Here is a 17,878-nt window from a genome sequence, read left to right on the forward strand (position 1 = left end):
TACAGTTGGCTTTCTGGGCTGTGAGCACACATTGCTGGCTCATATTGAGCTTCTCATCTACCAACACCCCCAGGTCCTCCTCAGGGCTGCTCTCAATCCAGTCTGCAATTAATTTATTTATTTTATTCTGTGTTCATACAGAGGAAAATATTTAACTTCTCCTTCATTTGTAAATATGTTCTGGAAATATCAAAATTTTTTGTTTTTTTGTTTTGTTTTGTTTTGTTTTGTTTTTTTCTCAGTCTAGTACAACTGCCTATAGAGGAAGAGAAATATTTCATTTTATTGTTTTGGATTTTATTGTAGAATACATTTGGTTAAGTAGAATACATTTTGTTACATGGATAATAGGAAAAGACTTCAGATGAAAAATGTAATCTAAGAAGTGTAACAGAGTACAGAGATGCTCATGATGTCATTTGTGGCTATACAATTCTTTTCCCATCAGCTTGTCAGCCTATATTAATGCTTGTTTTTGTCAGTGTGGAACTTGTTAAATATGGCAGGAAATTTGGGAGGGTGATATGTGCTACAATTTATTCTTATCCCATTGCAGTTTGTAGTCAGAGTGACTTTATCCTTACACATCATATTTTCCCTTTTTTAAAAAATAGGAAGATGTTCTGTTTTCCATTAAGTTAATGCAGAAGAATCTAATAAGACTTGCATTGTTCCTTGCAAAAGCATAAAAGCATAAATGGGATGTATCAGACAGACCCTGTTGTATATTCATGCAGACATCTACAGCCATTCTGGTGCATCATTATTAGCAAAACAACTGCATTGTTTACAGTAGTTTTTTATTAATATAAATGAGCAATTGAAACTATATCACTGAGGCGTGCTTTCTTCCTATTGCAGTTTGACTCACCCATATGTTCCAAAAAGGAGGTCTTTTCTTCTCAGGCCAAAAATCCTGGAGAGAAATAATTGATGAGATATGAATCACTTCATTTCTCTGGAAGAAAAGGGATTGTTTTTATACTCTTGCATCTTACGGACCTTCCTCACCTTTTATGACATTCACGTGGTGCCACCTAGAATTAGTATCATGAGATACAGGAATAGTTTGAAACAATCAAAGCCTCTATTTTAGAAAAACAATACAGAAACTTAGAAGGAGACAGACTATAAACATATGGTGTTTAGACAAGCACTTTGTAAAATACAGCTTTCCTCAGGTGAAGTTGCTGTCAATGCTTTTAATCAAAAGACTATAAAAACAGTATTGTTTGTCCTCTTTCTTTCCCCTACATCATGTTCTTTTATTATTTTGTGAAAAGCTGAAAGTCATGTCCACCTTTTGTGTTTGCATCTGCATGTTTGTCACAAAATAAAGGATAACAGAGGGCAGGGAAAGAAAAAGGATAAATTATCTTAAAATAAAATAAATTAAAAAAAAAAAAAAAAGTCTATGAAATTTATGCAGATTATGAGGGCAGAGAATGTACAACTTATGCCTTCTGCAAGACCAAGGAAGAAAATACAAATGAATCAGGCCTCCAGTCACTGACAGACCCTGGAGTATTTATCAGTTCTGCTGCATCTTACTTTTGAGATGGCTTACTCCTAATCAAGCTCTAGAGACACAGTTTAGCTGCTGAAACACAGGTCTCTAGTGATATTTGAAACATCTTTGTTTAACCTCCTTGGCTGGCAGGTACTGGCTCGATGTCATGTTTACCCATGAGCAGGTGTTGGCCAGAAGCTCCATGGCCTCTTTCATGGCTCCAATGGCCCCATGGCAGGGCCCAGCTGAGCCCAGCACCAAGCTGGCGGCGCCTCAGGGAAAAAAGATTTCCAAAAGGGCAGAGGCCGAGGAGGAGGCCCAGGGCAAGGGAGAAGCAGCAGAGGGCCCAGGCCCCAGGAGGAGGAGGGCAGGAGGGGCTCCAGGCCCACAGGCAGCAAGGATTCCCCAGCAGCCCTGCAGAGCCCCCGCTGGAGCAGATCTCCACCCTGCAGCCCAGGGAGGGCCCACGCCGCAGCAGGGGGACATTTCCTGAGGGAGCTGCGGCCGTGGGGAGCCCCCGCAGGAGCAGGGTGTTCCTGAAGGGCTGCAGCCCAGGGCAGGGCCCCCGCTGGAGCAGGGCCATGGGTGAGGAGCAGGGCCAAGGGGTGGCAGAGAGGGGCTGGGGGGCTGAGCGCAGCCCCCAGCCAAGCCCAGCTCAGCCCCTGTGCTGCAGGGGAAAAGGGGGTGGGAGTGGAGACATTGGGCCTGGGGAAACAAAGATGGAAAAGAGGTGTTTTAATTTTCTTTTTGTTTCTTATTATGTGGATCTTATGTAATCGGCAATAAATTAAATCAGTTTTCCCTAAATTGAGTCTGCTTTGTCCATGATGCCACTTTATAAGTGATCTCTCTGTCCAAACCGTGAGGTATTTCACCGTATTTTCTGTCTCTGTCCTATTGAGGAAGGGGAGTGAGAGAAAGCATCTGGCAGCCAGCCAGATCCAGAAACAAGGTCCTTTGTCTTGTCTTCTAACTCCACGTGGATGTCTCAGATGCTCTAAGACATCTCAAAGGACACCAACTGCCTATGAATCTAAACTTATATTTAGCAAATCACAAAAATAGTTTTATCTGTCCTGCTTCCTCTTCATTTTTCCTAATGATGTAGAGAACTACTTCAAGCTGAACAGATAAGAGACTCACTTGGAGTACCTTAATCCAAAACTGCACTTTGCTTCAAACCTGAATCTGATTGATATCTGGAAGCATCCCACTCTGTTAATATGTCCAATTTCAACACTCAAGCTCCTCAGAGTGTTGAAATCACACTTTAGCCTACAGGTGTCTCAGTCCTTCCATTTTCCTGTTAAATATTTTATTTGAAAGCTTTCCTCAAAAGAAATGTATTAATCTGCAATCTTCTATGATAATATGAATACTAACAACAGACATAAAATGTACTAGAGGCTGCCATTTTCTTTGGAAAAAAGGAAAAGGAAATACAGTGTCCTGTGGCAAGATGAGATCCTGATGCTTAAAATATGTAGTCAATCTGTTTAGACTGCTGCCTCTTCAGGATCAGATTTGCTATATTTTTGTTGTCAGGGTTTCATATCCAGCCATATCTTTAGCCACTTGTGTTATGCAAGTGATAAACAATTTTGTTCTTTCTCCACCCTTACTTTTTTTTTCTTTTCTTTTTGCCATTTTTTAATTTTTTACAGTAGCTAGTTTTTCATTAACTATCTGCTGTAACTGACATACAAAAGTCCCATGTTGTTAATAAGCTGTTATTGAATGTGCATCTTCCTGTGATTCTTTTTTTTTTTTTTTCTTAACTGAGCATTTACCCTCTAACACAGTTTTCAGCATTTACTCAGAATTCGATTTGTCTGTCAAAAGCAGGGAGAAGAAAATCTCAGCCGATTGTAGACTGTCTTTCACTGTTTTGAGAACGTAGAAGGGAGAGCATAGAGCAGTTTATGCCAGCGTGCACAGCAGTGCTGGGAGGTTACCAAGCAACAAGACTGAGATGTGTCACAGGGGCAAGGGAGATGGGAAAGATGAACAAAAGTGTGGACAAAGGATTCGAGAAGATGAAGCAAGGCATCACAATTGCCTGACCTCTTCCTTATGTCTTATATTGAGTTGCAATGCTGTCCGTAAATACAGGTTGTGTAAAGCATCTCAATTTGTTTACACAGGCCCTTTAGAGGCAGAGGGGTTGAAGAAGGCCTGGCATGCGACCTAATCATCAAAGGATTATCCTGTCAGTAGTCCACTGAGTAAGCAAAAGGGGACAAAGTGTGCATATGGAAATTAAAAGCACATGCTTTTCACGGGAAGAGAAACAGTTACAGCATGAAAAAATCCTGTTGCAATGTACATAGAATCCAAAAAAACATTGGTCAGACCCTGATTTCACTTTAAAAGGATGCACAGTCCATAACAAGACTTACATTTGGAAGTTAGATTTTCTTAAAAGACATTCTTGCACCAATTTCCAACGCTTCTGTCTTCATCCAAGTCATTTAAATGAAATCAGACTTCTTCAAATTGAGAGATACAAGGCAAAGCTAGGATATGTAAACCTTATGGGTCTACATTAATTTTTGCAAGAGAATTTAGGACTATTGTCACTTTAAAATATATTGGTTCATATCCTGTTTATTCATAATCTATTCCCCTGTTAGGTCTCCAAAGGTTAAATGAACTGGGATAACAGCAAATTCTTAAAGAATCATACTAAAAATTCAGATAGTAATACAGCAAAGAAGTGTCAAGAGCTGTATTCAGTTCTTCCTATGCTCTTTGAGCCAAATCCAACAATCCCACTATAAACATAGGAGCCAAATACCGAGTTTCCCTGAAAGGAAAAGTTTCCTTGCAGGCATACTAAATATGAAAGAAACAGGGAATGTGTTTTTCATAGTATTATTAGAACATTGTAAATTCTTGGGGTTTACTCTACTATTCTAGGATATTAATTGCCACAATTTATAGCATTACTTCTAAAGATCAACATAGAAAAAAATGTGTATTTTGTGTTGCCCAATGTTGTCCCAAGATGTTTATTCTGAATACTATAACTTATATGTAAGGGTAAATGCAAAACATTTTGAAAGATGCTGAAGCTCATCTTATATCTTTTCCTGTCATGCTTTTTTCTTCAACTTTTGCCAGGATCTTCCTACAATACTGTGGAAAATTGAGCACCAATTTTTGAGCATTTAACAACAATGATCCAGTAATTCTTGTGAACAAGTCATTTTTTTCTAGGTCATTACAACAGAGTGATGTTTTCAGAGACTGGGGTTCAGAGAAAAATAGAGATTGCTTTCTCTTCACAAAGATAAAGCTGAGAAAGGACAATGACCATTTGAAGGTGCTGTTTTCCTCAGTAGTCCTCTTTTAGTGAAATATAAAAGTTTGAGTAAAGCAGTGGCTCTAAATTTAGCGAAATCAATGTCTGAAACATCACTAACATACAAAGAAGTGGCTTCCTTATTATACTGCTACCATCTCAAAGCATTTCCCCAAGGTTAGCTTAAGGGTGAGCTGTACCAGCAGGAGACTCCATCAGGTTGTGGTCTCAGCATTTTTCTGCTATATCTTAGTAGAAATTCATGTCACACACTATTCATTATAAAGCTTGAGGGGGGACATTCGGAGTTCAGGCGTTTGTCTTCCCAAGTAACCGTTACGCATGATGAAGCCCTGCTTTCTTGGAAATGGCTGAACATCTGCCTGCCAATGGGAAGTAATGAATGAATTCCTGATTTTTCTTTGCTTGCTCATGCAGCTTTAGCTTTACCTAGGAAAAAATGCCTTTATCTCAGCCCACAAGTCATCTCACTTTTATCTTGCCAGTTCTCTCCCCCATCCCACTGACAGGGAGTAAGCTAGAAGCTGTGTGGGGCTTGGCTGCCTACTGGGGTTAAACCACAGCATCCTTCTGAACTCAGTTTATGTGCAACCTTCTATACACAACAAGTTGTCATCTGATCACTGTTAAATTTTCACAGATCCTACAGGGGACCACATAAACATATATTTTTATCTTTTTTATATATTCCCTCAGTAGCTGAAATTTTACTAAAGTTAAAAATATGACATCAACCAATGAAAATGCATTTTTGAGGAGAAATAATCCATTGGCCTCATCTGAATTTGCTTAGTTTGCCACCAGGATTCAATTCAGACTGTGAGATGCCCTATTCAGATTGCAATGCTTATTCATTCATCGCTATGGGCTTATATACTGTGCACATATTCAAGCCATGCATATGGCCATCAAGATAATCAGTGTAGAAAGAAAAGTTACAGATTGAATCTGTCAGTGAAACAACCTCCTACCATCCTAATTAAAAATATAAATAAATAAAATAAAACCACAACTCATTTACCTCTGAGTAAGTCATAGGCTGATATTTGTTCTCAAACAAGATGATCATTAAGGCAATTTATGTTACTTAAGAAAATATATCTATTTTTGAGTTGAAATAACATAAAAACAAACTGATCAAGTAAAACCTGTGGGAGTGAAAAAGAATATTATAATTTGGAAGATCAGTCTGGGCCTAGAAAGGCCCAGAACTTGTGGATACTCTCCTTGAACTTGCAGATTCTCTCCTGGAAAGAGTCCAGCAGAGGGCCACAAAGATGATATGGGGCCTGGAGCATCTTCCCTATGAAGAAAGGCTGAGAGACCTGGGTCTGTTCAGCCTGGAGAAGACTGAGAGGGGATCTCCTCAATGTATATAAATATCTGAGGTGTGGGGGAAAGAAGGATGTAACCAACCTCTTCTCAGTGGTTTGTGAGGATAGGACAAGGGGCAATGGCTGCAAGTTAGAGCACAGGAAGTTCTGCACTGACATGCGAAAGATGTCACTTCATGGTGAGGGTGACGGAGCATTGGAACAGGCTGCCTAGGGAGGTTGTGGAGTCTCCTTCTCTGGAGATATTCAAGGCCTGTCTGGACACCTACCTGGACAGCCTGCTCTGAGAAACCTGCTTTGGCAGGGGGGTTGGACCCAATGATCTTTTGAGGTCCCTTCCAACCCCTACAGTTCTGTGATTCTGTGATACACCAAGTGTTCTCCTCAGAGCTACACTGAGAAGAGTTTTTCTAGGAGAACAGAGGTCACTAAAGAACTTCGTGGATTTTCCAAAATGTGGATGCAAATTCAAGTGTTTTAAGTCATTCAAATTTAATAATGCCCTGAATGTGGGACTGGCAGTAAGGGATTTTCTTATTATATACCAAACTGTAACTTTATAGAAAAGGACACAGCAGGAGACAGAAGAAACAGATGATCTCACATCTGCCTGTTGAGATATTTTTGTAAAGGTTGCAAGATTACAGTTCTGATTATTGTCAGAAATGCAGAGAGCTGGTTAAGTCTTTTTAATGAAATTGTTCTCCTTAGAATGTACTACTCAGTCATAACTGAACCACTTCATGACAAAATGTGTCAAATGAATTTTAATCAGAAAAGATTTCTTGAGTTCAGGGTAAAATTCCCAGTGAGAGAAAACCTACTTTATAGTATCCAATATGCTGATGATTAGGCCTCTGTGATCTCTGTAGCTGAAGGAAACCTTGATACTCTGTTCCAGTCTGACATTGTCTTTGTTCCCAGTGAATATTTTAACCAGAGACTAACCACATCATAGGCTTCTTGTTTCTTCTTTCTCAGGGCTGCATAAGGATTTTCAAAGATGCTTTTCCAGTCTGAGGCAGAAGAGCAAAATGCTCAACTTTTCCCCAGCCACAAGTAACAAGAGAGATGCCCAGACATTTCCTAATTCCTGTCCTCCCAAGCCAGTACCATCCAGTACCTTGCCAGACAATTCATTTACTGTCTTTACTTTATTTTCACTTTCATAAAATAAGGAGTATATGAGTGTAAAACAGCCACATCTTTTAAAAGTGATGTTGCTGCTTTATTGCTGCTTTATTCTTGTCATCTGGGGTGTGTTCCTCCTCAAATGGAATGGGACTTGATTTCACAATTGATCTCTGACTTTGTTATGCTAGAATAACTATATGACCTCAGAAGTCACAACTCCTGTCTGTATTTTGTTCCAGTAAATCAATTATAACACATGTGGAGCATCCATGCAACACTAGCGCTGTGTATCTGGGCCACTTGAAATATAAATGGATGCTATTAAAGAGTGGAGGCATCTAGATATAAATAATCAAGGAGCTCAATCAGCTTTAGAACATCAGCTTTAAAAAAGAAAGCTTATCATTTGCTTACAAGTGCCTGTTTTCCATTTGCAACTCTTACATTTGTAAGGTTTTTTCTTCTTTTTTTAAAAAACTTCTTTAACCCCATGTGAAATGAAACTTGCTGTTCTTTAACCCCATGTGAAGTGAAACTTGCTGTTGTCAGCTATTGCTGGGGGAAAGGAAGGGAATCTCACTTCAGGTAAACTGGGTCAGTTCCCTCCTTTGTCATTATGAATAATTTCAATGCTACACTTTGAAAAAAAAAGTTATGTAAGCTGTCTGGATCATGGAGGTAGCCAATTCACATAGCAGCAAATGGCTAGAAAGTTTGTAGTGTTTCACCTCCCTGTACACTATGTGAAAAAGTTTATTTTTCTACAATTCAGCCTTTTTTTTTTTTCTTCCTTTTAAACATACTGTTTATAACATTAGTCAGTAAAATCAGTTCCACCAATATGGAAGAAATTCACGCCTGTATCTAAAATGAGTTATGCTCACAGCTATATATGAAAAATCCACCCTTTTTCACTGATGCAACATTTCTTTGTTTTATCCTCTGAGTTTAATTGAATTATTAAGTGTGACAGTGTAATTCTTAAGACAATTCAAGGTAGAACAGCATTAAAGTATGGTGTAATTTAACACAAACATAAAATGCTACATTACTTTTCCCATAAGCCTGTTATTTATCTCTCGTGAGTCAGCATGTCACCAGTATTTTGACTTTCACACTCTTTGAGGGTTTCTTTCTTTCCTTCCCAAATTTATGTTTGGTTGTGGGTTTGTTGTTTTAGTATTGTTGTGGGTTTTTTGTTTGCTTACTTTTTTCATTTTTTTTCCTGAAAATACATTATATATGATCCTGAAGGTGTAGAAAGAAAAAGAACAATGAGACAGAAAAAAAAAAAAAAAAAAAAAAAAAAGAGTTCTCATTGGAACAGTTGTTCCTTACAGTTCGACAATACCAAAACACTTATGCATTGTCTTTGAGTTCCTGAGTTATCTTACTAAAGACTGTTTTGTGTTGTGTGTTTGCAAGCAAACTCTTCCAGAGTTCCTAACAAATCCTATTTTGAAATTCAGTCGCTCATCAGAGATTTCAGTCTTATCAAAAAGTATTTTTATTCATCAGACATAAAAAAATGGATGTGAGAATTTCTCCATATTCTTAAACATTTTCTTCATCCTTTCTTAGGGTAAAAATAAAATAAATTATGACTTTTGACCACTGCAATGAAAGAGTGGAATCAGCTTCAATCAAAGAGGAGAAAGATTTCCTGAACTTTTACATCAGAACTCAAATGATTCAGGTTTATTCTTTGGCTCTGATATAGAATACCAAATCATCACCCCCAGCTAATTACTTCCAGCTAAACTGTGGATCCATTACTTATATGAATAGGACTGCACAACATGAATCTTCTCACTTATGTGAATAGAGTTATTTGTGAATAATTCATATGGAGTATACTGAAACAATTTGTGATTTTCCTGGAAGGAAATACACTTTTATTTTATTTTTTTTTAAGGGGGAAACAATACCTCACACTCTGATAGCTCCTGTTCTTTCTGTAAGTAGCATTTACAATAGAAAAGGGGTTTTGTTTTTATTGCTTAGAAATTAAGGTAAAGACTTCACTGAACTATATTTTCTTCTCCACCATTAGCACATTTATTTTTTTAATATATTACGGAAAGTTATGCCTTGTGTGGTTTGCAAGATGTGGTCTCAAGAAGCAATGTTTTCAGCAATTCCTCTAGGAGACCTTAGCTGCAGTCTAATACACCACATTTATTCATGGCAACACTTCCTAAATATTTACATACTGCCATCATGCATATAACATTATACCAAGCTTAAAATAAGACTTAGTGGAGCAGCTACCTTACTACTTCTTGGTTGCTTATATATGTGCTAGTTAATTATTTTGGCCATTGAAAAGTTTAAAGAATGACCAGAAATTTGTTTGTTTGTTTGTTTGTTTTCTCCAGGGTAAAGAGCTTTAACACCTTCACTCCTCAGAACAGAAAGCACCTAACCTTAATTGGCAGTCTTTTTAACAGTTTCTAGCTTGGCCTAGTTGTGTAACAGAATCTTCCAAACAAGCTTTTTCATCCAAAACAGACATCAGTTCTTTGACTGTTCCCCTAGATGTCCTCACAGCCTATACAAAGTCACTTGGAGACCTGTGGATGTCCAGTAAGCTTTACTTCTTGACAGCACTATTATTGTACTACTGCTATGCCCTGTCCTGCCAGACATTGTTGCTAAGCCTAACTTTTCATTAAGCTCTGCAGACTCTAACATTTTCATATAAAATGGTAGCAGCATCAGAAAGAAAATCTGACCCATTGTATATGACCAGATGCTATGAGAAGATTGGTGTCTTATACACAGAAAGAAAGACATGGGAAGGTGACTTAAACCCAACTAAACCAAATGAAGATTTAATCAGTGAAAAAATACATATATGGCAATTTGGATTTGTGAAAGAGGAGTGAGGGTTCCCATGCTTTATACAGTGCATTATATTATTTTACTCCACACATCCAAATGAGTGCATGTGGATGAGTAAAGCTGTTTTAGCTGTCTTTCTTGTAAAGCACTCTGTACAATGTAGAGTAGATAAACCTCAAATATTAAAAGCTGAGATGGGCATGTGGCTCTGCGTCAAGGGGAACTAGCACCCTGAAAGAAATGGTCAAGAGAAAACAAGGGTAAGAAAAAACAGAATGGGTGGTGGACTAAACGAAAGTGTTGGCACAGATATTAGGATCCCTTTGTCATCAGCCTGATGGAAATCTCCATTATTACAGATCTTTGAAGAGGAATGAGCAAAAGGAAAAATAAATAAATAAACAAACAAATAAATAAATAAATGAATAAATAAAGAGGTTTCCTTGATGTCCTGCCTCTTCAACAGATGCTCATCCACACAGGGGGAGAAATGAGTCATTTGCTGTTGGGACCCCTCAGCATTAGCAGCCTTACACAGTATTTCTTGAGTAATAATTTCACTTTTCACTCCAGTGAAATCCTGTTCATTTTCAGACCAAAGACTGACTACCTTCTAGAAGAGAAACATCCCAACAGGGATAATGATGACTTGAACTTGAAAATATTTGTCCCACTAAGTGTCTCATAAGAAATTGAAACTAATCCTTTTGTTGACCAAATCAAACTAAATTATATGCCAACTTTAAGTGCACTAAGAAACTCCCAGGAAGAGCATCAGGGACTTGCATCTCACCTAGTGCTTTGAATCAAAGAAGCCTTATCAATAGGTGCCACTAGGATCCATCCTCAGCCTCCTGCCCCAAAAAGAACAAACAAAAAACAGCAACAACAAATCTATTACTGGGAATATCCTAAAAGGATCCTGTTATTTGTTATCTACAGTTTCATTAGCACACTTACTGTTATGGAAGCCATTAAACGAGGCTGCATCTGAAGATGATCCACTGGATATATTAAAATGCTTCTGAAACCCTACAGCACTTAACAGTGTTCTCTCAAAGTTAGCACAACAGATGATTCATGCTCCATTCCTTTCCTTTAACTGTGATGGACCTAATCCAATTTGGGGGTGGGAAGGAGTGAAGCAGACAGCACGATGATGCACAAACACCCAGGGCTCCTAGACATATCTAGGGAGGTAACTGTCTGAGACTGGGAAACAGAAAAACAGGAGCACTGAAGTATTATCTCATGGGTAATGCAGTGAGGCTGTAACTGCAGTGAACTCAAGCTAAGGAAAGCATTTTCCATTTTCTAAATTGTCATGTTCCCAAATGGACTCTTAAAGATGCTTTGCAATCTGAAGAAAAGAAAAAAAAAAAAAAAAGAAATTCAAAGGTCAATTATATTAAAAAATGCTGAATCCTTTTACATTAATGCCTTAATTGTTTTCATTCCAAAGGTTTTCACTCAGATGTCAAATCAATCTCTCTTTTTCTTCTCCTGGGCCGCAGATGCTTAATATTCCTTACTGAGACATAATGAACCTTTTTATTTCTCTTTAATCTGTAGCCTCTTTAAAATTAGTGTCTTTAGATGATTAGCTCAATCTATTGTTCACTGGGTGGATGTCAAGGGTTGTTTTTTTATTTTTATTTTTTATTTTTTTTACATTTCCTATTAGTTCTCTGCTATTACCAGTTATTCTTAGGAAGAAATTAGACTAGGCAGTAGCACTCAAAGGTCAGCAAGCACCACCAACCCAGAAGTGTTGGGAAAATGAAATGTCAAAATCACTGATGTGTAGAATTTTGCTCATCTCTTTTTTGGAGAATCTATTTTCATTTCCTTAAAACAAAGTAAGATTCACCAATGCCTGGAGTGTATTTACCTGGAAATATATTTTTTTCTTACAGTTGTGAGCTGTGGACTTCACAATATGCTGAAATTTTAGACTGAAAACGGAAGGATCTAGAAAAAAAAGAGATTCCCAAGTGTTTTGAAGAAGGACAACAGCTCCTGCACTAGTATAGTTTTCTAGTATTATCAAGGGAAAAGGCAACTTTGATAAGTACTGCACTGAAAGCATCTGGACAGCGTCAGATCTAAAAAGTTTTTCCCCTTCCAGATATTTTCTGCTGCTCAGCATTAACTATTCTCAACCCTCCTCCTTCTTTTGTCAATTGCATACACATCAAAAAAGATTAAAGCAGCAGGAAGAGAGGACAAAGGAGAGAACTGCAGAGAGAAATGCAATGTTCTGAAAATAATGCAGAAGGCAATGAAATTAAGCTGGATGGATTCACCATGGACCATGGACCATTCACCATGGATCATCACCACGGACACTTATCCTCATTGAAATATTTACTGTCATTTTTTTCTTCATGTTGCTCTGGTCAGGACATCATATTTGTTTAAGCCTTCTCCGCTTGGTATGGATCTTTACATTTCACTGTGTTCTTCTCATCATTCACCTGGGATGTAAGCATCTCACTGTGCTACTGTACAGTTGTTTTTACTGTGAAAACAGAATAGGTTCCTATATGAAAACCCCCAGCTGTTAGAACAGGTAGGTACTATTGATTAAGACAAAACATCTTGAAAAGCATCAGGCTAGAGTGCCTGAAAATGCCAACTCAAGAGACTCAAAGAGCATCTGTTACCAGCTGAGGTTTGTTTAGTGAGCTACATGGAACGAAGTGCTGGATGCGGTACACGCGAGCTCTGTCTGGCTACTCCCAGCAGTCTTTTATGTCAGATTCAGTGACAGCTTGATTGCATTGTGAGGAGCGGGAGTTACCATGGTGCTTTGCTGTTAGTTAGCTCAAATCCCACTGAAGTCAGTAGCAAACCTACTCAACCGACTACAGAAATTCGGTCAGCAATTGAAGCATCTTGCAAAATTCTTGCCCAAATCAGAGAAGTCCTGTTGCTGGTCTCTCTAGTTCGTATATTTGTTAGTAGTCTCAGCACCAAAGCTACAATGTGAGATACCCAAAAGCTTCTAAATTTTGCTTTCTTCTTAAACATGATTTCCCCATTCAAGAAACAAGATTGTTACTGGGGTGAATCGTAGTATCTCTGATAAATGAAGAAGGTGTCATAGCTTTCAGACAACATCTTTTTTTGAATAATGAAGGGATTTAAATCATAGGGAGGGGGAAAAATGAAGAAAATGCTTCCAAGTCAATCAGTTAATACCTCTGAAAAGATTTTGCATTGTATTGTAGACTTGCTGGGCTTATCTGAGTGTGTAGATTGCTGCAAGCGAGTGAGTACATGCTGAGCTGATCACTGGCAGTAACCAATGGTGGAATAATTGATCTGAGAGAAATTCCACCCACTCGCAGACTTATTCTCTGCTCCTGTCCCTTGGCGTAGATGGCCTAAACATGGCATGCTGAAAGTGGAAGGAGGATTTTCCCTGTGCTACCCAGTTCTTGCAGATAGAAATGAACAAAATTACCCTCCAACAGATTCTTGCTGCATATTCAATGTGTCACATTTTTGCGAGAAAATTACAAGATTGGTGATCATTTGTAGTTTATTTACAGGAGAGAAAAAAAAAATGAAAAGAAAAAATATATTTTCCTGCTCTTTAAGAAATAAAAAGTATTTGCTACAGTGATTTAAAGAGTTTCTCTTCTCTTCTTTCTGCATTTACAGAGTGTTTAAGAAACCTGTGTAAAATATGTTGGAGGGCAAGAAAACTGGAAATCTTTATATTGGCTGTTTGCAACATTAACAGAAACATGACATATGATCGAAGAGTGACAGCACTGTCTGGAGCCAAGTCTTGTGTATGTAAACAGTTCCTACCCAGAACCGGATGCTCAGATCAGCTAATACACTTGACTGGCCATGCTCCTTCTTTCTGTCTCTCACAGCTGTCAAGCAGTAGGCTGAGATAACTAGAGATGCTCTGTGTACAGTGCAACGTCCCACTTTGCATATAATGTGAATTTTTATTGTCTTATTTACATAAGTTGCTTACCATCAGATCCTTCATTTCCTCACTTTTCCTCCTATTAAATCTATATGTCGTCTTCTGCAAGTTTCTGCTCCCCTGAAAGCTTCTGTCATCATTAGGAAACATCAATCAGGAGCATCTTGGGGTCAAAGACCTGGCCTGGGATGGGATTGAATGCAGGCACAAGCACAGGTGGTAGGGATGTCTCTCCCAGTGGCAAGAACTTTACTCAGAGTAAAGACAGAGAGAACCAGACCTGGCAAAAGCATCAGTATGCTGAGCTAGCTATTTTTCTATCCCATTTTGAGCAGGAAGATACTGAAGGCAATAGGCAATACTGTTTCTATGGCAGTTTTCAAAATATTTCAGTATTAGATATTAAGCTCTACAGATCAGATCCAAAGCTAATAAACAGCACATAGACAGAGAATGTAAAGGCCTTTCAAATGTCCTAGTCCATCACTTTTTTAATACAGAATTGTTCCCTGGATTTTGTCCAGTCTACTCTTAATTGTCCCAGCACTTTCCTTCAGAGGCTGTTCTCCTGCCAAAGACATTCCAGGCAGATGGTAATAGCAAGTCAGGCAAAAAGGGACATTTCCTATTTTGTGTTCCTTCAAAGATACATTGGGGCATTTTTTTGATATTTGGCCATGATATTTGATTTTTTTTTTGCTGTTAAAATTTCATACAATTTTGTAGCAACACCCTCTTCTCTTAGCTCTTACCCCACATTCCCATCCCTGTTCATACATTCACTTGGTGACAATCAAAAAGGAGCTATTTTGAAATTATGAAGTCTGCCATGTGATTGCATAATATTTTCTAATGTTTTTTTTGAAATATATTATAATTCATTATATGTATTATACTATTATTGTATTATATCACCCTATATTATCATAAATGCATGTAATTGTAATGTAAAGTAGGTATTGTAATGTACAATATTTATTGCAGTATGTATTATGATATATATTATTTCATGACACAATACATGGATTTGCATATTCTTTGAAATATAAACACTGGCAAAAAGACAAAAACAAAACAAAATAAACAAACAAAAAAAAATACAAACAACAGAGGGAGTTTACTATCCAAGAGCTTAATTCTGACTCAATTAAATTGGTGGAAGTTCTGTCATTGCCTTCAGCAAGAGTAGAACGAGTCCCAGGGCAGGGAAAACATCATTTCCTTTCTCTAGGAAATCCCACAGTTTCTCCAACTAGTATTGCCCCAGCTTAACCTCAGAGAAGTTTTTCTCACTGCACAAACCCATTGTTCCTTGGGGTACTTGTAGCCCGTAGACAAATTCATGGCAAACTGTTTCATAACTGTTTGTTATCATTACAGTAATAGAAGCAACAAGTGGTGCAAAGACTAATGTTCTGGAACTGTAATGCCAACAGGAAAGCACCAAAAGGCGTTTGTGCCCTGAGCACAAATATTAGCATGGTTGTTTATACTTAGTGATAGCCAGACTGGAGGTACCTACCTGCATGTGTCTCAAAAGCCCTAGATCTAAATTCTTATTATTTAAATAAATAAAATAATTAATTAATTAAATCCAATTGAGACCTTGGACGGGATCTGTTTACACCTGACAATGCATATAAGATGCTCTCCATCTGTATCCAGGCAGTTATATTACTATTCCTACCCTCAGGTTACCTGTATCACTCATTCAGATAGCTGGAACTGTAGGTGCTGGAAAGGTATCAGTAGGTCTAGCTACTTGTGGCCTTATAATTTGCCTAATACAAGAAGATCAATCTTTAATATTTGTAGTCACTCAGCAGAATTGCAATGTCACTTCTCAGTATTAGCATTATTCATTATAATCATTTACATTTACATTTTACATAGCATTTTTACCAGCACATTGTCAACAAATGTTCCAGCACAGTGTCAACAGATACATTTTCAGAGTTATTCTCTGTGACATTTTGGGGCACTTACAACAGCCAATCAGAAGTCAAATAAATCTGGAGTATAGAACTTCCAATTTCATTTTGCATCATCTTTCTTCACTGTGTGCAATAAAAATGGAATACTGTAAATGTAATGGAACATGTGGCTTTTTATGTGCCTTGTGAAATCCATAAAATCCTATATTCTGAATGAAGAGATAATATTAGAATAGAATTACTTGCCTTTTTTTTTTTATATATATATCCTGAGTGCACCATATAGGTATTAGACTATATGGTTTTCCTTATTTTAAAATTTTAAAATAATTATTTCAGTTAATTATTAGTATTATATCTTCTTTGCTCTTTCAATTCTTTGTTTTTCTTTTGTTTGAGGATAAACTAATTCATGAAGAAAAAAAAAAAAAAAGAAGCATTTATTCTCAAATCCATTGTAGCTGATATATTCAATATTCTGAAGTCTAAGCTATGGCAACTAAGGTCTCTTTAGGGGAAAAAATAAAAAAAAAAAATTAAAAAAAAAAAAGAGAGAAAGCCTTTTACATGAACAGCAAGCTTAAAACCTTAATTACCTGTGGACTCTCAGACTGTGTTTCAGACATTCACGAAGGTGAAGGGGGGTTGTTCATGTCACTTTCCTGTAATTATATGAAGACAGGAGTGGAAACCATTGATACACGGTAAATGAAAACCAATCTTGAAGAAGGCACTGTGATAAAGAATCAGTGAAGTATGCACCACTAGGCTTTGACCTTCATGCAGCAGGAGGCAATGAAACAAAATTCTTTGATTTAAGAGAGAGTTTTAAAGAGAGAATTAGATAGTTTATGAATCACAGAGGGTCTGGATTGCAGCTAGCACTGCATGGATGCGCAAGCAGATGAGAAAAGGTTGCAAGGAACCTTCCCTCTCTTTGCCTCATCCTTGGTCCTTGGACCTTGTGAATGTGAAGACTTAAGGACTGGAAGCCCCAAGGAGTGTAGAAAAATGTAGTAGTCCTTTTATTTTCAGGGCTAGCTGACAAAGCAAGGTTGATGGGGAGACAGAGTACAGTGGATGATGAGAAAGAGGAGCAGGTCACCTCTTTAAATGCTTTAACACAGTATTTCCAGTCCCCATAGACTCCCTAAATTCCTACTCCACTGTAACCCAAATCCAGAATCTCTGTAATGGCAAATGTTTAATACTATTTTTCAAGCTGTGGGCTGCAGCCTTCAGAGGTCTGTGAAGTACAAAATAGAGTTAAGAAAATTAAACCTGCTTTCAGTCAGCTTAAATTTTCAGGATAGCATTTGGATAATTTGAAGACTGATGAGTCAGGAAAGATTGACATCCAGCATCCTGACCTAATATTTAGCAGTTGAAAAGCTGTAAGTCGCCTTTATCTTTTATTCCCTTATGCCTACTCAGTGCTGTCTGTGTCCTCTGGGCACAATCTTAGGATGTATTTCAGATTCTCTTGCATATCTTTTCTGGGAATCAGCCTACAGACTACCAGTCTTTCCATCCAAGGTTGTCCTGTTACTTGTGAGCAATAACGAGGAAAGGATGGATGGGAAATTTCTGGGTAAAGTTCAGGATGGGATATTTTCAAGATTGCTGCTGGAGAGTTTGCCATGTTTTTTATCTGAGGAGAGTTACAGACAGACAGCCAAGAGGCACTGGGCTAAGATCTGAGCAGGGAGTGAGATGCTGATCTAAAACAAGGAAAGTACCCAGGAATGTGTTGAGCAGGCAATGGCCAAGCAAGAAAATTACAGCAAAGATCATCAGCAGATATGGTCTTAAATCTTCCTCTGATTATCAGCCTGATCTTCAAGCCAG

Source organism: Anas platyrhynchos, chromosome 2 (genome assembly GCF_047663525.1).
Source record: "Anas platyrhynchos isolate ZD024472 breed Pekin duck chromosome 2, IASCAAS_PekinDuck_T2T, whole genome shotgun sequence".
Classification (NCBI taxonomy): domain Eukaryota; kingdom Metazoa; phylum Chordata; class Aves; order Anseriformes; family Anatidae; genus Anas; species Anas platyrhynchos.